The sequence below is a fragment of the Acinonyx jubatus genome, chromosome B1 (genome assembly GCF_027475565.1).
Source record: "Acinonyx jubatus isolate Ajub_Pintada_27869175 chromosome B1, VMU_Ajub_asm_v1.0, whole genome shotgun sequence".
NCBI lineage: Eukaryota > Metazoa > Chordata > Mammalia > Carnivora > Felidae > Acinonyx > Acinonyx jubatus.
Window position 1 is genome coordinate 6007716 of NC_069382.1, and position 21591 is coordinate 6029306.

A 21591-nucleotide genomic window follows, 5' to 3' on the forward strand; every position below is an offset into this window, starting at 1 on the left:
ATTAGTCAAAATAGTATTATATTGGCAAAAAATTAAAAAAACAGATTCCTAGATCAATGGAACAGAATAGAAGGCCCAGAAATAAACTTATGCATATATGGCCAATAAATGTGCAGAGGATCCAAGAATATAAATCCAAGAGTAGAATTTATTCCAGGGTTACAACATCTGCAAATAAATCAATGTGATACACGACATTAACGAAATGAAGGATAAAATATTATCATCTCAATAGATGGAAATAAATCATGTGACAGAATTCAACATTAGCTCATGGTAAAAACTCTCAACAATGAATATGGAAGGATCATACTTCAAATTAATAAAGACCATATATGACAATCCCACAGCTAACATTATACTCAATACTCAAAAGCTCAAAAATTTTTCTCAAAAATCTGGAACAAGATAAGAATGCCAACTCTAGCCACTTTTATTTAACATAGTGTTGGAAAGCCTCACCAGAGCAATTAGGTAAGAAGAGGAAATAAAAGCCATCCTAACTGGAAAGGAAGAAATTTAACAGTCACTGTTTGCAGATGAGATGATATTATATATGGAAAATTCTAAAAACTCTGCCAAAAAACTCTGAGAATAAAGGCATCCAGCAGTTTCAGAATACAAAAATCAATATACAAAAACCACTTGCATTTCTATATAGTAATAACCGATGATCAAAAAAAAAAAGATTTAAGAATATCCTATTTACAGGTGAACCAAAAAGAATAAAATTCCTGGAAATAAATGTAACCAAAGAGGTGAAAGACCTATACTCTCAAATCTATGACAATGCTGAAATAAATCAAAGACACAAATAAATGGAAGGATCATCTGTGCTCATGGATTAGAAGAACTAAAATTGTTAAAATGTTTGTGTTACCCAAAGCAATCTACAGATTCAGTGAAGTCCCTATCAACATTACAGTGGCATTTTTCCCAGAAACAGACCAATCCTAAAATTTACATGGAACCATGAATAGCCAAAACAATCTTGAGAAAGAAATACAAAGCTGGAGAGGCATGCAACTCTTCATCTCAGGATCATGAGTTTGAGCCCCATGTGGGGTGTAAAGATTACTTACATAAATAAAACTTAAAAAAAAAAATACAAAGCTGGAGTCATCATCCTTCCTGATTTCAAACTATATTACAAAGCTATGCTATTCAAAAGAGTATGGTATTGGTATAAACGCAGATACATATTTATGAAATACAAAGCTAAGAAGTAAACTTATGTGTATATGGTCAACTAATTTACAACAAAGAGCCAAGAATATTCAATGGGGAAAGGACAGTCTGTTCAGTAAATGGTGTTGGGGAAAAAATGACAGCTCTATGTAAAAGAATGAAATGAAATGAAACCAATATCTTACATTATATATGCAATGAATTAAAAACTCAAATATAAGATCCCAAATCACAAAAGCCCTAGAAAAAAACAGATAGTACATGCTTGATATCAACCTTGGCAATGATTTTTTTTAATTTGACATCAAAAACAAAGGCAAGAGAAGCAGAAATAAACAAGAGGGATGACATTCGAGTATAAAGCTGCAAAGAAAAGGAAACCAACAGCAAAATGAAAAGGCAACCTATCGATGTAGAGAAAATATTTGTAAGTCATTTATCTGCTAAGGGATTAATATCCAAAATATCTGAAGAATCCATACAACTTAACTGCAGAAAAGCCCAAACTATCTGATTAATAAATGGGCAGTGTATCTGAATTGATATTTGCTCAAAGAAGAGATGCAAATGGGCAGTAGACACATGAAAAGGTCCTTGATATCACTTATCATCAGGAAAATGCACATGGAGTATTGTTTCACATCTGTTAAAGTGACTATTATCAAATTGACAAGAGCTAACAATTTCTGCTGAGGATGTGGAGAAAAGGGAAGCCTTGTGCACTGTTAGTGAAATCCACATTGGTGAGCCATCATTGAAAACAGTATGAAGGTTCCTCAAAAAAATTAAAATTAGAACTACTATATGATTAAGAAATTCTCCTTCTGGTTATATATCTGAAGAGAATAAAAATACTAACTCAAAAAGGTAGTTGTACCTTCATGTTTCTTGTAGAGTTATTTATAGCAATGCAGACATGGAAACAACCCAGGCATCCATCAACAAATAAATGGGGAAAGAAATGTGTTGTATACACACAATGGAATATTATTTGGCCATAAAAAAGGAAGAAATTCTGACATTTGTAGAAATATGTATCGTACGTGAGGGCATTTTTCTAAATGACATAAGTCTCATAGAGAAGGCCAAGTAGTGTTTAATCTTGCTTACAAAAAAAAAAAAAAACCCACTCAAACTCAGGAACACAGAGAATAGTGTGATGGTTGCCAGAGGTATGGGGTAGGGTGTTGGCAAAATGGTTGAAGGTGATTAAAGGGTTGAAGGTGGCCAATCCCAATTATAAATTAAGTCCTGGATATAGGGTACAGAATCATACAGAATCATTATTACTATAAGTAATAATATTCTACTGTGTATTTAAAAGTTGCTAACAGCAAATAAATAAATAAATAGATAAAAAGTTGCTAAGAGCATAGATCTGAAATGTTCTCATCACAAGAAAATAAACAGGTAAATATGTGTGATGATAGATGTGAAGTAGACTTATTGTGGGCATTTTTTTCAAAATATTTACATATATCAAGTCATTGTGTTGTACATCTCCTGAAACTAATATATCAGTTATATCACAATGTAAAAAAGAAAAAAAAAATGAAAGGAAAAAGAAATTCCTAGTACCCCTCCCTAACAAAAAAATGGACAATATAAAGCAAATTTTGTTCAGTAGTGTAATATTGTACAATATAGTACAAGAAAATATACTCTACGTGTACCCATGATGACCAATCCAAGAATTGCAATATGGATACACTGATAAACTAAAGGATGAAATAATGTGTGATTATCTCTAAATTTAAAAAATGAAGCCAATACTTAGTAATGATATAAACTCTTAGGGCTATCATGTGATGGATGTTTTCTGAGACCTACAGCAAATGTAGTTAATGGTGAATATTAGACACTTTTTTTTTTAACAGTCAAGAACGAGACAAAGATACTAATTCTCATTGTTCTTATTCAACACTACTAGGGGTTCTGGCCAAGTGGCAAAACAAAAGAAATAAAATATCTAATGATTATGAAGAAGAAGATCAAAGCTGTTCTACCTTGCAAAACATAGAATTCTGTAAACAGAAAAAGCCAGGAATATTTTCCAATAAATTATTAGAGTGAATAAAAGAACTCCAAAAAAATTTGGATACAAAATCAATATAAAAAAATAATGTATTCCTAGAGAGTATTATGCCAAGTCAGTCAGAGAAGACACACATCATATGTTTTCACTCATATGTGGAATTAGGAAACAAAACAAATGAAAACAAAAAGAGAGGCAAACCAAGAAATAGACTCTTAACTATAGAACAAATTGACAGTTACCCGAGGGGAAGTGGGTGGGGGAGGGGTTCAACAGGTGATGGGCAGTAAGGAGGGCACTTGTGGGGATGAGCATCAGGTGTTAGGTGTAAGTGAGGAATCCCGAAATTCTACTCCTGAAACCAGTATTACACTACATGTCAACGAACCAGAATTTAAACCAAAACTCGAAAATCCACAAAGCAAAAAATGAAACTGTATAAATTTCAGCAAGTAGTGTATTAAAATTTAACACCTGTGAAGAATAGTACCATAAACAAAGTTAAAATGCTCACCACATAAGCAAAACACATAGAATGTGAGAGGACCTTTCCCCAATGTTTACATATTAAACATTAGAGGAAAAAAACCCACATAAAATATATCCAAATATTGGAAGCTATTTTCCATAGTTCAAACCTTAATATCAGATCACTCAAAACCTTAATATCAGATCACTCACATTGAAGAACTAAATGTATTTCCTACCCTTGTCTCACCAAAGACTCAAAGTTTTCCTCATTTGAAATATAACTCCAGAAACTTGACGTGTGGTAAAAATCATTTTTCATGGCTCAAAATCTAATAAGAAGCAATGTATTTATAATGGGAAAAAATCCCAAGTATAAAGAAAATTCTGGGGCGCCTGGGTGGCTCAGTCAGTTAAGCGTCCGACTTTGGCTCAGGTCATGACCTTGCGGTCTGTGAGTTCGAGCCCTACATTGGACTCTGTGCTGACAGCTCAGAGTCTGGAGCCTGCTTGGGATTCTGTGTCTCCCGCTCTCTCTCTGCCCCTCCCCTGCTCACGCTGTGTGTGTGTGTGTGTGTGTGTGTGTGTGTGTGTGTCTCAAAAATAAATAAACATTAAAAATTTTTTTTAAAAAGACAGAAAATTTTAATATGCAGGTATCCAAGCAGAGGAAATGTGAAACAATGTATTTGTCTATTCTAAACACATTGATTTAACTGTTTTGTTTGCAGTTAGAGTCATTCTTTGGGAGGTAGCAAACCCCACTGCTTCTTTTCAGCTCAGTCCTAATCACCAACATATTCCTCAGTAAATGCCCCTCTTCCCATGAGCCTGAGAAAATAAGTAGGAGAAGGAAGGGTGAGAGAGAGAGAGAGAGAGAGAGAGAGAGAGAGAGAGAGAGAGATTTTTTTAATACCTCTCACGCCCCTGAGCTTGGGAAACAGGGTGTTAGTGGAAGGTGTTGGCATGGGGTATCTAGGAAAAGACTGGAGAGAAAGGGCAGAGGGTCCAGGTGGGTAAACAGGAAGTCACAGAGGAGAAGACTGAATAGTAGAACATACCTGTCTAAGCCTGCCCTAAAAAGTGAGCAATTCTGGACAAAATAAATAAATAAATGAAATGAAATGAAAATCTGTTATTTGCCGCAGGGAAGTAGCTTGTCAGCCATCTGGCCAACCTGTTAATGAAAAACAGAGTCCTGGCTTTGGGATTTGGTAGCAGTAGCGGTTGGTTAGAGCAGGGTGGGTGGGGGTTATCTGTGTGGAAAGCAGCGTTTGAGGCAAAGGAAAACCTTACAATATGGAACACTGAGTGTTTCCCTTCACCTAAGAGCAGCCAAGACAAGCACCTAACAAAGGAGATCCCTGAGATTAGCATTAGTTACAGGCCTATTCATCTTGAGGGAGGGGGAGCTTGGGCGGTGGGAGGGGGGTGGAATCCTTTTTGTGGCCTGCCCTATATCCCAACTGCTCACTATCAAATGATTCATTTACTTGACAAATGTTTACTAAGCATCTATTGTGTGCTAGGCCCCAGGGGAAAAACACAGTGAACAAGACAGCAACTGTCCCTGCTCTCTTAAAGTAAACTGGTTTTACAGGGAAGTCAGGTTAAAATATCTATGTTTCAGTAAGTAACAAAAGAAGGAAGAATGGAGATCAGAACAGCAGAGAGAGGAATTACTTTAGATAGGGGGGTCAGCAAAGCCTTGTAAGAAGAGGACATTTCAGCTCAGAAAGAAAGAATTCGCCATTCACAGACTAAGAGGAAAAGCTTTCTAGATGGAAGAAATAACACACACAAAGATCCCAAGGTAGGAGAAAGATGAATGGGTCTGAAGAACAAAAGAAGGCTGCTGTATCTGGAATGAGACAAGCAAGCAAGAAACTGGGATGTGGGGAGGTTAGAAACAAGCAAGGTACAGATTAGGCACCACTTGTAGGTAATGAAGAGAGTTGGATGTCAGGCTGAAGCTAAACCCCAGGGAGGGTTTTAAGTGGAAAAAAAAAAAACAATTCCATGACCCAATTCATCTTTTATGATGACTTTTTCAGCTTTTTAGAGAATGAATGGGAAGGGGACGAAATAGAAGCGGGGGACGAGTTAGGAGAGTTTGGCAGTCATCTAGGGAATGTAGGCAAGAGGTGACCACCACAGTAAAGATTTTGAGTGTATTTGTGATATGTTTTGGTACTAGAACTGAGAGAATTTTCCAAAAGATGGGCCCAATGTGTAGAGGGAGGGAAATAGACTCAAGAGTTAATCCTAGATTCTGGCTGAGTGACTAGGTAGATGATAATGCCATTTGATGGCTTCATGGATAAGGAAGTAAAGGAAACAATTTGGAGGGATACATATGTCAGCTTCTGTTATGTTATCCTCTTGCAACAAACAACTCCCAAATCCCAACAGTGACTAACAATGTTTTATTATAGATAGTTTATTATAACTGTATTCCCCAGCCCCACCCCACCCCCCGCCCCCACAGCCAACTTATGCCCAAAGGTGTAACCCAGTTACAGCTCTATGCCATGTTTTTTGCTTCAGGACCCAGGCTAAAGGAACAGTTTCCATCTGGGCAGAGAAACAGAACTAAAACTAGAAACATACTGTCTTTTACAACCTCTGCTCTGCTACCTCTTGCATTTTATTTCACTCATAGAAGTGAGTCTCATGGTATTTATTGTTTCAATTCCAATGGTGCAGACGGAAACCCACTTCTGACCTTACCTACTCAGAGTTCACATCAGACTCCAGAGTGTTAAGGGCTCAAAACAATTCTACCCTTACTTCAGACACCAGCCATATTTCAGTGGGGGTTGAGGTCACCTGTGCTTGCAAACAACTGGCTACAAATCTGGGTGGCTCTGACAAATTCTTTATATTCAATACCTTGCTAAAATGACCCACAGAAGTTTAAAAAAGGTGCTTTGCTTACAATCACAGGTCTCTTCTAGAGGATATAGATCAGAACCATCCAAATGAAAAAGGATGAGGTCTGTAATGCAACAGAGTATCCATGTTCCCCATCCGTAGAATCAAGGCACATCTCCCTCCAGGCACATTAATGTATTCAGCAACCAGGACGCTCAGCCAGTCCTCAGTACACAGAATATTTACTAGGGTGTCATTATGTAGGCAGGACTGATTAAATCTTTGGCCACATGATTCAACTCAAAATCCTCCCTAAAGATTGAACTTTCCTGCAGTCCCAACCCTCCAGTCACCTGGTTGGCCTTTCCGGTGAACACCTTCCATCTATAAGTTATCTAGAGGTAGGAGATATCTCACTAACAACAACAACACTCCCATTAACTCTATGAGGTTTTTTTTTTTTCTGCAAGGACCTGGGGACACAGACCATATATGTGTTTTATTGTACCACACATGTCAACCTTATGCATGCATATATACATACCTATGCAGGTAAATTGACAAGGGGTGGGGATATTTTACTCTCTTTCAGGAAGGGATGATGAATAATCGAAAACTATTTTACATACCACCTGTATTAGGTGTCTCCTGAGAAACAGAACCAATAGGATATATACAGATACGTTTTCTTTTTTTTTTTTTTTTCAGGGATAGGAAACATCTTTCCAATTATTCCACAAAACCATCAACTATAAAAAGACAGTCATTTAAAAGTATGCAGAAAAAAATTAACAAGCAAATAAAAACCACCGTGGGCAAAAGAAAAGCAAGAAACTGGGGGATATAAAACTCATATTACCAAAGGTATGTTTCCCTTACTATACTTACAGCTTCTACAAACCGAAGGAAAGACTAGTCAACATATTTGAAGATACAATGCACTAAAAGGAAGATTCAGTGGCTCTTACATTTATGAAATGGCTCGGCTTCCAGCATACAAAAATGCACAACACAAGTAGGAGTTTCCTCTTTTCCCTTATCAAGTTGGTGAAGACTGAAAAATCTGATAACCCTTCATAACATACCAGTGAAGATGTAGAAAACAGATAACCTCATATTTCATTATTGGGAATGTACATTTCCAACTTTTGGAAGGTAATTTAATAATGTCTTTAACATCATGAATGTGCCTACCTTTGGCCCAGCAAATCACACTTCTATTAATTTATCCTACAAATAGACTCACATAGGCATAAATTTAAGTTTTGTGGGGCCTGAAGCTTATTCACTTCTCACTGCCATCTTTAAGAAAAAGGATGCGAAACCATAAACACTAAAGTGCCTGTCACAGCCTCACAGGGACAGGGAATGAAGCAAACAGTCTTATCCAGCTATTCTCAGCCAGGGTCATAGCCCCACACCCCTTAACTCAGAACTCAAACAGCTGCCTCACTCCAATGTGGACCCTGCTGGCAGACCCAGCAGACCCAAGGATGCTACCAGTACATGTGTCCAGAAACACAAAATGAGCTGACTGCGGAAATGTCTGTGCTAAGGTGAAGCCACAACGTCTGGCAGGGAACACCACCTACTCATTTATAGAGGCCAATATGAAAAACAACTGATCATGAAAAAATGACAACACCAAAGGAAGTTAACAAAGCTCTAATAGGGGCTCCTGGGTGGCTCAGTCAGTTAAGCATCAGACTTCTTTTTAATGTTTATTTATTTTGAGAGACAGAGAGAAAGACACACACACACACACACACACACACACACAGAGAGAGAGAGAGAGAGAGAGAGAGAGAGAGAGAGAGAGAAAGAGAGAGAGAGTGCACACGTAGGGACAGAGAGAAACCAAGAGAGAGAATCCCCAGGAGGCTCTGATCTGTCAGCAGATCTCACAAATTGTGAGATCGTGACCTGAGCCAAAATCAAGAGTCACGCTCAGCCGACTGCACTACCCAGGTACCCCTAAGTGTCCAGTTCTTGATTTTGGCTCAGGACAGGATCTTGGGGTTCGTGAGTTTGAGCCCCACATCTGGATCCACGCTGAAAGTGCAGAGCCTGCTTGGGATTCTCTCTCTCCCTCTCTCTGCTCCTCCCCGGCCCCCACTCTCTCACTCTCTCTCAAAACAAAGGAACCTAAAAAAATAAATAAATAAAGCTCTAATAATTGACCCAAAAGTATGCAGATCTATGAAATGTTAAAAAATTCAGAATAATTTTCTTAAAGAACTTTAGAGAACTATAAGAACACACAGATAGCTACACAAAATTAAGAATACAATGCATGGAAAAAATGCCAATTCAACAAAGAGATAGAAAACATCAAGAAATCAAACAAATTCTACAAATTCTACAGCCAAAAAACACAGTAACTTCATACAATAATTCAATAGAGAGCTTCAAAAGAATCAACCTTACAGAAGAAAGGATAAGGAACATGGAAGATAGGATATTTGTTATAAGTCTTCAAAGGTGAATGTCACCAAACATTTAAGAATAATGAAACCAATATTACACTGTCTGCTAACTGACTAGAATTTATATAAAAATTTGAAAAGAACAACAACAACAAGAAAGAACAACGCAGCTCAGTCAAAATGGCAGAGTAGGAACATCCTGAGCTCACTTACTTCCACCCACATATAGAAGTCTCTCTGAAAACAACGTGAAACCTAGCATCACAGTCTATCTACAGCTCAAGATATAAAGAAAAAGCCACATCAAGAAGGATCGAAGTGACAGAGAACGGATCTGGTTGGGACTCTGACTGACCAGTGAAGAAATCCGCAAATAGGAAGGATATCACAAGGTACAGATGTCCTCTCTGAGAAAAAAAGGGATCCAAGCCACATATGGGGAAATCCCCAGCCTGGGCCCTTCACCAGGAAGAAGTGCCTCCATAATGTCTGGCCTTGAAGATCAATCAGCAGGACTTAACTCTAGGAGGGCTGAAGGCTAATAGGAAACTGAGACTGTTTTTAACAGGTCCACATACAAACTCACAGCCCCCAAGATCGAGCACTAAGGTGGAAGTTTAAAATCACATAGACAGAAAGGAGAAGGGAGGTTGCCAGGGGCTGGGAGGAGAGGATCAGAGGAGTTGTTATTTTCTAGGTATAGTCTCAGTTTTGCAAGATGAGGAGTTCTGGAAATGGATGATGGTGACAGTGTTAGAACAATATGAAAGTACTTAAAACCACTAATCTATACACTTAAAAATAGCTCAAATATTAAACTTTATGTTGCATGCATTTTACTATAATTTAAAAAATGTAACAAAAAAAAAGCACCTGGGTCATACCTGAAGGTGACATATTGACTAATTTTATGGAGGGTACCTGAGGGGCAGAGTCTGTAGAAACTTCCTCTAGGGAAAAAAATGCTTGGTGGGGGCCATTTTTCTTGCTTTCTTTCTACCTAGCTGCTCTGATGCTGGCAGGTGCCTGACACTCTCTGTCTACCCTACTACCAATTGTCATCCTGCCCTGGTGTCCCCCTGCAGACTGCTGTGTCCAAATGGCTCGTCCAAAGAGGTTGATTTGGAGAGGCCTTCAAAGAGGCTCTCACCCCACCACATTGAGATGATGGCCTCTACTAGGACTGGTACCCCAACGAAATGGCTCCTACCCTGATGGAGGTAAGCTGCCCCTACCCACCAGCACAGCCACAACATACCTGGCTGGGCCTAACATCCAGTCACACTGGGAACGAGCTCTACCCAACTGCATGCACCAGTATACGCAGCTGGGCCTCTGATCCAGCCACATGAAGGGCCAGCACCTCCCACCATTTGCTTACAGCAATCATGGACAGTCATTTCCGCCAGTCAGGCCAGGGTTCTGCACCCTTCCACTAGTCTGCATGCAGCACTCATGGCCCAGACACAAGAGCAGGGCATATGCAATCTCACAGGGCATAGCCCAGGAGCACCTGGTTTTGATGATCAGAGAGACTGTACCTCTGGAAAACTCCTTATGGTCTAGTAGACCTGCATAACCTACCTGATACATAGAAGCAAACACAAAGACTCAGGCAAAATAAGGAGGCACAGGGACATTCCTTCAAAAGGAAGGAATAGAACAAAACCTCAGAAAGAGGAGTAAATGAAATAGAGGTAAGCAATGTGCCTGACAAAGAGTTCAAATGAATCGTCGTAAAATGCTCACCAAAGTTGGGAAAAGAATGAACATAGTGAGAACTTCAACTAAGAGACAGAAAATTTAAAAAGTGGAGCGTAGTTTGAGTCTCAGGCCCCTTGCAGTGGGTACCTGGCCAGCCTGGGTGGGGTTGTGTTTGCCCCGTGCCCCCCTTTAACTTCGCCTGCTCAGAACTCCTCTACTTTTGGCAGCCAGAATGGAAGGGTAAGGACAGCACTCCCAGACCAGGCATGGAAAGGCAGCTGAACCCATCCCTTGGCTACGTTAGGTGCAAATGGCGCATGGAACCACCAGGACAGTTCTTGCCCGGGCATGGAAACAACTTTGCACTGTTCTTCTTCAGGACTCAGCACCAGCTACTTTGTAGTAGGTTTGGAGATAGGTCACCTCACATGGCAAGAGCCCATCCAGGACCAACCTCAGGCTTAGAGAGTTTATTCTGTGGAGCTACAGCTAAGTACAGGAGATGGAGTACATAAAACATCAAAGGTTTTGTAAGAAAAGATGTACTATGGCAGTGGGAAAGGCCTTAGGAAGTACGGCTAACCGTCTACGTTGTCATCGAAATAAAAATCTTCCTGCACTGACATGAGACACACTGAGCTGGATCCAATTCATCACCCGTATGACAATCAGAAGACCACCTCTGGGAATGACTTCAAATTGAGGATCTTTCAGAGCCCACTCAGGCTCTAGGAGTGAATGACATCATGCAGTAGATAGCTTTGTCCAACATCTCGAATCAAGAACTTTGTCTTCATTTATCTTCTCTTAAAACTTCCTCTCTCTATCCCTGACCTGGCAATTCTCTGATCCAGAAATTTAAACTTTTGTTTTTTTTACACAAAGATGGGCAAGAAATTGCTTATCTTGACTTGTTCTTCCTTTGTTCCTCCACTATAGGCTGTTTCAAACTGTGTCTTATTTTAACTAAAACTCACTGCTTTTTCAACAATTCCAGCACAACCTAATACCCACTCACACCAGTCTTCCAAACCCTGGCCACCTTAACTAACCTATCTGAGTGCTAGCTAGGTCAACATCTAGATAACGCAAGTGAACCTGAGGTAGTTTTTGTTCCTGCCAGTGTAAGTACCTGGTGGGCCCATTCTGGACAATGGATGTAAAAAAGGGAATGATATCCACCAACAAGTGGACAAAATCACACTACGTCCTCCTATGATAGAGCAGTTTGGTATTGGGACACCTTCTTGGAAGCTCAGGATTTATTCTTTACCCGAATAAGGCTACTGGAGGGAAAACTTTCTCTTCATATTGAAAATAAAAATGTCACTGAATCCTTCTGAGGTAACATACCAAAAAATACTATAACCAAACACTATGGTTTGATTCCATGAATACACCTTCAAACCTACTAGAGATGTTATAAATCAGTCCAGGACTAATTATCTTGATACAAATGTTTGTTTAGTCACTGAACAATATTTCTTTGCAGGCTGCACAAGTGACCCTGGAAACAGTCTGCCCAATACCCAAGACTATATACATATATTCCATGCAAATAGAAACAAAAGGAAAACTAGAGTAGCAATACTTCTTTCAGACAAATAGACTTTAAAATAAAGACTATAACAAGAGACAGATAAGCACATTATATATTAATAAAGGTATCAATATAACAAAAGGATATAACAATTATAAGTTTTTATGCAGCCAACATAGGAGCATCAAAATATATGAAACAAAGATTAACAGACATAAAAGGAAAAGTTGACAGTAATACAATAACGGTAGGGGACTCTAACACCCCACTTGCCTCAATGGATGGATTATCCAAGCAGAAAATCAAGAAGAAAACAGTGGCTTTGAAGGATGCACAAGACTACATGGAGTTAGCAGATACATACAGAACATTCTATCCCCAAACAGCAGAATATAAATTCTTTTCAAGTGCACATAGAACATTTCCAGGATAGATCACCTGTTAGGTTATTAGACCGCAAGAAAAATCTCAATAAATTTAAGAACACTGAAATCATATCAAGCATGTTTTCTCATCAAATAGGTATGAAATTAGAAATTAATTACAGGGAAACAAACAGGAAAAAAACACAAACACATGGAGACTAAGCAACATTCTATTAAACATCCAATGGCTCAACAAAAAAATGAAAGAATGAAAGAATATGCTGAAACAAGTGAAAATTTTCAAAATTTCACACATTTCAAAGCCTACAGGACACAGCATAAATAATTCTAAGAGGAAAGTTTATAGTAATATAGACCTACCTCAAGAAAAAATCCCAAAGAAATAATTTAACCTTACACCTAAAGTCACTAAAGAAGAAAGAACAAAATCCAAATTTAGTAGAAGGAAGGAAATAATAACGATTAGAGCATAAATAAAGGAAATAGAGGCTGTAAAAAAACAACAACAACTAAGACCTGGTCCTTTGTGAAGATAAAATTAATAAACTTTTATCCAGATCATCAAGAAAGAATACTCACCTATATAAAATCAGAAATAAAGTTAAAACTAACACCACAGTAATACCAAGGATTATAAGATACTATTACACACAGTTATATGCCAACAAATTGGAAAACCTAAAGTATGAATAAATTCCTAGAATCATTCAACCTTCTAAGACTGAACCAGAAGGATATAGAAAATCTGAACAGATGTATTACTAGTAATTAAATTAAATTAGTGATAAAAATATTTCTAACAAACAAAAGTCCAAAACTAGACAGCTTTGGAAGTGAATTCTAACATTTTAAAAAAGAGTTAATACCTACCCTTTTCAAACGATTCCAAAACTTGAACAGAAATTTAGTCTCATGCCTGTTAGAAGATCCATCATCAAGAAGACAAGAGATAAATGCTGGAGAGGATGTGGAGAAAAGGGAACACTTGTGCACTGTTGGTTGGATTGTAAACTGGTACAGCCACCATGGAAAACAGTATGGAGGATCCTCAAAAAAATAAAAATAGAACTATGTATAATCCAGGAATTTCACTTCTGGGAATATATCCATAGGAAACAAAGTAGTAACTTGAAAAGATAACTGCACCCCCGATTTACTACACCCCCGGTATATATTTATATAAATATATTATATTTATATAAATATATATCTTTATAATATATTTATTATATTATAAAATATATACATTTATATATATTTTATAATATAAAACCTATATTTTATATTATAAAATATATATATTTATATATTTTTATAATATAAAACTTATATTTTATATTATAAAATATATATATTTATATATATTTAGTATAATGCACTGAAGCTTCATCAATGTTGTCACAAATGGCAAAATTTCCTCATTTTTTATGACTGAATATTTCCTTGTATGTATGTGTGTATATATATGTGTGTGTATATATATATATAAAGCTTCTTCATATATATATACATACATTTATATTTTTATTTATATAAAGCTCCTATATATATACATACATATATATATACACATACATACACACACACACACATAAAAGGAAATATTCATTCATAAAAAATGAGGAAATTTTGCCATTTGTGACAATATTGATGAAGCTTCAGTGCATTACAGTAAGTGAAATGAGTCAGAGAAAAATACTGTATGATTTCACTTACATGTGGAATCTAAAAAAAAAATCATACAGAAAGAGAGATTTGTGGTTACAGCCAGGGGTTGGAGGAAGGGGGAGTTGGAAGTTGGTAAAAAGTTACAAACTTCCAGTTAGAAGAAATAAGGACAACATGAGACTATAATTAACACTGCTGTATGATATATATGAAAATTGTTAAAGGAGCATATTCTAAGAATTCTCATTACATGTGGAAATTTTTTTTTATTGTCTGTTTAGGAGATGATGGATGTTAACCAAACCGATAGTGGTAATCGTTTACAATGTATGCAAGTTAAACCATTTTTCTGTACACCTTAAACTTACACAGTGTTACATGGAAAACATATATTAAAGTTAGACAGTAAAAATATATAAAAACAAAAAATTAGGTACGAAAGTGAATATTCGAAACCCATGGAAGTGAGGACTATGAAGTTTAAGTTTCATTAACTTTATGGATCATGTGCCTCTGCCCTCGCATAAGTGCAAATAATTAATTAACATCATTTCCGTTTGTTTGTAAGACTAAAAGATTATAAATTACTTAAATGTCCACCAATAAAGACTGGTTACCTAAACTAGGGTTCATTTACACAAGGGATGACCATGCAGTGATTTTAGAATTTTGGAAGCCCTGGATGTAATAAAATCAAAGAGGCCTCAAAAGAGATGGTCAAAACAAACACAAACTCAAGGCACACAAGAACATATAGAACATATGATTTGTGTCAAAGAAAGGGTGAGGAGTCAGCTCCAACCAGCCTCACTGGTGTTCTGTTTCTAGTGGATGGTGGGGTTATGACGTAGAAGTCTGCCTGGGCAGAGGGGTGGACCACAATACAGAGGCAGCAAGGCTCTCTCAGGTCTCAAATCAGGAAGACCTGCACCCGATGGCGTTCTCGTGAAACTGTGCCACTGTCTTGACTGCACGTGAGAAAGACTGCTGGTTAGAAGAACTATCTATGTGCTTCAAATAGGAATTTGATTTGCCAAGGTCTGAGTATTGGTAGCTGCAAAGTCCTCCCTTCTCTGTCACAGTCTGATTCCCAGTGGTCAAGCCCCACAGATTCCCCCACAATCCCTGAGGGGCAAGCCTGGAGTGACCCACCCCCAAGAAGTGACCCATGATGCTGGGGAGTTCTCTTTTCCCGCTGGAGGAACCATAGGCTCAGGCAAGTACTCCTGGTATACTGCTGCACTGACCTGAGCGGGGGCACTGTGGTCAGCATGTAGCTACTCCTTTTACCCTTATAATGTGGTCTCATTCTCTGTGATGAAGGGGGGATATGAAGAACTAATTCATAACCCCATTCACTGCTGAGGGTGGCTCCTGGCCTTGCCTGGCGAGAAAGCTTAGCCTGAGCACCTAGAGAACTACTTTTCCCAGCAGCACTTGAATAAAGCACCTGCCTAGTGGCTCTGCCATCTACAGAGCCAACCCGGTGACACAGTCTAGCCTAAGAGTTTGGTGTATAGGTATGCCTGATTAGTTTGTCAGTGTTGGCGTCTGTTGTATGCCTTCCCCCAACCCAGGCAAAGAAGCTAATCCGTAGTTTTGCCCACTGCACCAACCCTGCTAACTGTGACCCATAATCAGAGTTTCCAGGAATCTTAATGTCTCCCACCTTACAGCTCTGACTAAAGTAGAACTTGAGTGGAGAACCCAGACAACAGCTCTGTGCGTTCAGAGCCAAGATCGTAGCCCCGTCTATCGAGGGAGCATAGCACACAGGTCTCTCTGATTTGATAATTAAACAATAAACCTTGTCGGTCCTGGAGCCTTTTCTGCAGTCTCAAGTTGGCAGAAAATCTAGTTTACAGCTCTGGCCAAAGCTGAACACAGTTTCCAGCCCGACCAGACCAGAAAAGCTAACCAGAGCTCCTTGAAATCTGTGTAACTTATTTTGGAACTTTGATTATAGCAGCACATGAGCAGAGAGCCTGGCAAGTGTCACTACGCCCATGCAGTCCAAGGAACTCGGTGCCCATCAGTCCAAGGCACTCGGTGACCATCAGTCCGGGGATCTTGGTGCATAGTCCTCCATAATTTTATCCCACAATAAAAGCCTTGCCAGCCTTAAGGCCTGAACAAGGGCCCTACTAGAAAGGAAAATTAATTGTAGCCCCACTGATTTATACATTTCACCCCACCCAACCATGGAACCTAACGAGAGCACACAGGAGCTGAATAGTGCATCTCATAGCTGAGCTTACAGTGGCACTTAAGGAGAGAACACAGCCTGTGACTTTATCTGCGTGCAAAACAAAACCAGTGACCCCATCTGGCCAGGAAATTCAGTGCAAAATCTTGCCTGATTTGGGTACCCAAACACTGAGATGTGCAGGCATTCAGGCCCATTCTGCTTCCCTGCCAGGGTAGGAGAGTTAATTCGTAGCCCTACCTGCTATTAATTATTGACCCAATGCCAACGGTCTAGGAAGCCTGACCAGAGAATGCAGGCAACTGCATAATTCTTCAACGGTCATGCTTGGGCAGGGAATAAAGCCATCAGAACTGTACAAATGTTATCTTTCAGTGGCATCAGCCCCAAATCAAAAGCTCAGGCAGTGGCTTCACCCCAAAATGGACCCAATACAAGTCGCAAATGTCTACCGATGTTACCAGCAGAAAAATCCAGAAACCCAAGCTTAGCAGACTAGTGAAGAATGCCAAAGTGAAACTGTAAATTCTCAAAGAAGAGACTGCTTACTGAAGTATGCAGACATAAAAGTAAGTAATCAAAGATCATGGAAAATTGGGTTAACATTACATCCCCAGAGGAAACTAGTAAAGCACCAATGGCTGACCCTAAAGAAATACAGATCTATGAACTGACAAAGAATTCAGAATAAATCCCTTCTAGAAGTCTAGTAACCTACAAGAACACACAGACAACTAAATGAAATTAGGAAAACAACGCATGAACAAAATGAGAAATTCAACAAAGAAATAAAAGTCTCTCTCTCTCTCTCTCTCTCTCTCTCTCTCTCTCTCTCACACACACGCATACACCAGAAATCCTAGAGCTTAAGAATATGAGTCAACTAAAGAATGCAAGAGAGTATCAATAGCAAAGTTGACCATGAAGAAGAATTAGTAATCTAGAAGATAGGACATTGAAAAATTATCCAGAGGAACAAAAAGAAAAAAAAATTAAGTAAATAAAGTCTACAAAACTTATGAGACAAAATACAAAGATATATTATATGCACTATGAGTATCACACAAGGAGAAGAGAAAGAAAAATAGCCAAACTATATTTAAAGCAATAATTGCTGATAATTCTCTAATCCTGAAGAGAGAAATGAGCATGCAGATACGTGAAGCCCTAAAGTTCCTAATAAGTTGAACCTGAATAAGGCTACAGGGGGAAAACAATGTAATTAAATTGCAAAAAAAAGTCAAACACAAAGAGAAAATTAAGAAAGCAGCAAAAGAAAAATGTCACTTACATACAAGGGATACCCCGTAAGAACACGCATGGATTTCTCAACAGAAATTTTTCAGGCCAAGAGAATATGGGATGATGTATTCAAAAGAATAAAAGAATAAATAAACCTGTCAACCAAGAATACCAAACCTGGCAAAGTTGCCTTTCAGAAATAAAGAGAAATAAGGACTTTTCCAAACAAACAGAAACTTATGGAGTTAATTACTAAGACACCTGCCTTCGAAGTATGTTAAAGGGAGTTATTCGAATGAAACTAAAAGGATACTAATTGTTCTCATTAAAATATATAAAGGTGGTATAAATCTCACTGTTCATGGTCGATATATTGTCAAAGACAAATTCTCAAATAGGTAATGGTGGTGTGTAACTCATTTAAAACTTTAAAATTAAAAAACATTAAAAATAACCATGACTACAATAATTTGTTATGGGATACATATTTTTTAACATGTAAACTACAGTATTATAACCTAAAATGTGAGAAGAGGGAGAAGCAAAAGTATAAAATTTCTATTAAAGTTAAGTTGTTATCAATTTAAAACAAAATGCTATAATTTTTAAATATCTGGGGCACCTGGGTAGCTCAGTCAGTTGGGCGTCTGACTTCAGCTCAGGTCATGATCTTACAGCTCGTGAGTTTGAACCCCGTGTCGAGCTCTGTGCTGACAGCTCTAAGCCTGGAGCCTGCTTCAGATTCTGTATCTCCCTCTCTCTCTCTGCTCCCAACCCACTTGCATTCTCCATCTCTCTCAAAAATAAATAAACATTAAAAAACATATATCTTATGTAAACCTCATGATAACCACAAGAGAATTATACAAAAGAACATGGTAAAGAAGTCAAATCATACTGATACCAAAAGCCATCAAATTACAAAAGACAGCAAGATAAGAAGGAACAATTAATATACAAAACAGGCAGAAAACATTAAAAAGTGGCAATACTAAGTCCTTACATATTAATAATTTTTAAATATAAATGGATTAAATTCTCCAATCAAAAGTCATCGAATAGCTGACAGAATTTTAAAAAGATACATATGCTGTCTACAAGAGAACAAACTTAAAGAAACACAGTCCAAGAGTGAATAGATAGGGAAAAAAACATTTCAACGAAATGGTAACAACAGCAAAAAAGATAGACATAGTCATACTTTTTTCAGACAAAATAGAATTTAAATTAAAAATGGTAAAAAGGTGGGGCACCTGGGTCGCTCAGTCGGTTAAGCGTCCAACTTTGGCCCAGGTCATGATCTCGCTGTTCCCAAGTTCGAGCCCCGTGTTGGGGCTCTGTGCTGACAGCTCAGAGCCTGGAGCCTGCTTCAGATTCTGTGTGTGTGTCTCTCCTGCCCCTTCCCCGCTCATGCTCGCTCTCATGCTCTCTCGCTCTCTCTCTCTCTCTCTCTCTCTCTCTCTCTCAAAACTAAATAAACATTTTAAAAAATGGTAAAAAGATACGAGAAAAGTTCTAAGAATACCAAAATAGTTCATTTATACTGTTTTATGTATGAAAAATAGAGATTTATGATAAAGGTATTTTTCTGAATAAATATTAAAGGATTTTTCTGGTAAAAATAAATGGTAAAAAGAGACAAAGAAGGTCATTATGAAGTTATAAAGGGGTGAATCCACTCAGAAGATGTAACAATTGTAAATGTTGATGTTCCCAACATCAGAGCACCTAAATTGATAAAGCAATACTAACAGATCTAAAAGGAGAAATAGACAGCAATACAATAACAGCTAAGGAATAAAATGCCCCATTTACAAAACATGCATAATCATCCAGACAGATAATCAGCTGTGAAAAGAGGATTTGAATAACACTATAAACCAAATAGGCCTAACACACACATACAGAACATTCTATCCAACAACAGAATATACATTGTTCTCAAACACATATGGAACATTTTTTTAGGATAGACCATATGTTAGGCCACATAACAATTAGTAGCAAACTCAAGAAGTTAAAATTATACCAAATATGGACCATACTAGACCATACCAACCATAGTGATTATAAACCAGAAATCAATAACAAGAGAAAATCAAAACAAGAGAAAACTCATGAATACATGTAAATTAGCAGTTTCCTGAACAACCACTGGATCAAGGAAGAAGCTAAAAGGGAAATAAAAAACATTTGAAACAAAAATGGAAACATCCCAAAACTTATGGGATGCAGCAAACATAGTTCTAAGAAGGAGGTTTATAGCTATGAACACATACATCAAGAAAATGGAACGATCTTAAACATAAACCTAATTTTACACCAAAAGGAACTAGAAGAATAACAACAAAATAGGCCCAAATTAGGAGAAGGAAGGAAATGATCATGATTAGATAAGAAATAAATAAAATTCAGAACAGAAAAATTAAAAAAAAATTAACAATTGGTTCCTTTAACAATTGTAAAGATAAACAAAATTTGCAAACCTTTATCTAGATTAACCAAGGAAAAAAGAGAGAGGATCCAAATCAACAAAGTTATAAATGGAGAAGAAGACATTACAACTGATACCACCAAAGAGTCTAAAGAAGCTACTATGGACAACTATATGCCAACAACTGAATAACCTAAAAGAAGTGGAAACATTTTAGAACCATATAACCTACCAAGACTTATTCAGGAAGAAATATAAAATCTGAATACAACAATTACTAGTAAAAAGATTGAATCTGTAATAAAAAATTTTCCAGTGAAGAAAGCCCAGAACCAGATAGGTTCACTGGTGAATTTTAACAACTATTTAAAGAAGATTTAACACCAATCTTTCTCAACTTTTTCCAAAAAATTGGAGAGAATTGGAGTTTGAAACTCATTTTTTGAGGCCAGCATTACCCAGATACCAATGCCAGAAAAGGGCACTATCCAAAAACTTCAGGCCTAATTAATATAAATGCAAAGATTTTCAAAAAATACTGGCAAACCTAATTTAGTAGCTTGAAAAGGATCATTCACCATGACCAACTGCTATTTATCTATTGGATACAAGCATGGCTTAATATGTAAATCAATGGAGTATATTACATTAAGGGAATGAAAGAAAAAAACTCCTATGGTCACCTCAATAGACATGGAAAAAGCATATGACAACATTCAACATCCACTCATGTTAAAAAATCTCAACAGACTAGAGCTGGAATGTATATTACTATGATAAACGCTGTGCAAGACAAGCCCACAGCTGAAATTATACCTAATGGTGAAAGGCTGAAAGCTTCTGCTATAAGATCAGGAGCAAGACAAGGGTGCTCACTCTTGCCACTTCCTTTTTTTTATTTAAAAAAAATTTTTTTTAATGTTTATTTATTCTTGAGACAGAGACAGAGCATGAATAGGGGAGGGGCAGAGAGAGAGGGAGACACAGAATCTGAAACAGGCTTCAGGCTCTGAGCTATCAGCACAGAGCCCAATGCAGGGCTGAAACTCACAAACTGTGAGATCATGACCTGAGCTGAAGTCAGTTGCCACCTCTATTCAACACTTAACTGAAAACTCTGGCTAAAACAATCTGACAAGGAAATTAAAGTCATCAAATTAAAGTCATCAAAATTAAAGAATAAGTAAAATTGTTTCTGCTTTACTGTATTCTACTGACATGATTTTATATATAAAATGTCCTATATTCCAATCAAAAACTTAGATATAATTGGGGCACCTGGGTGGCTCAGTCAGTTAAACATCTGACTTCAGCTCGGATCATGATCTTGCAGTTCATGGGTTCAAGCTCCGTGTTGGGCTCTGTGCTGACAGCTCAGAGCCTGGAGCCTGCTTCAGATTCTGTGTCTCCCTCTCTCTCT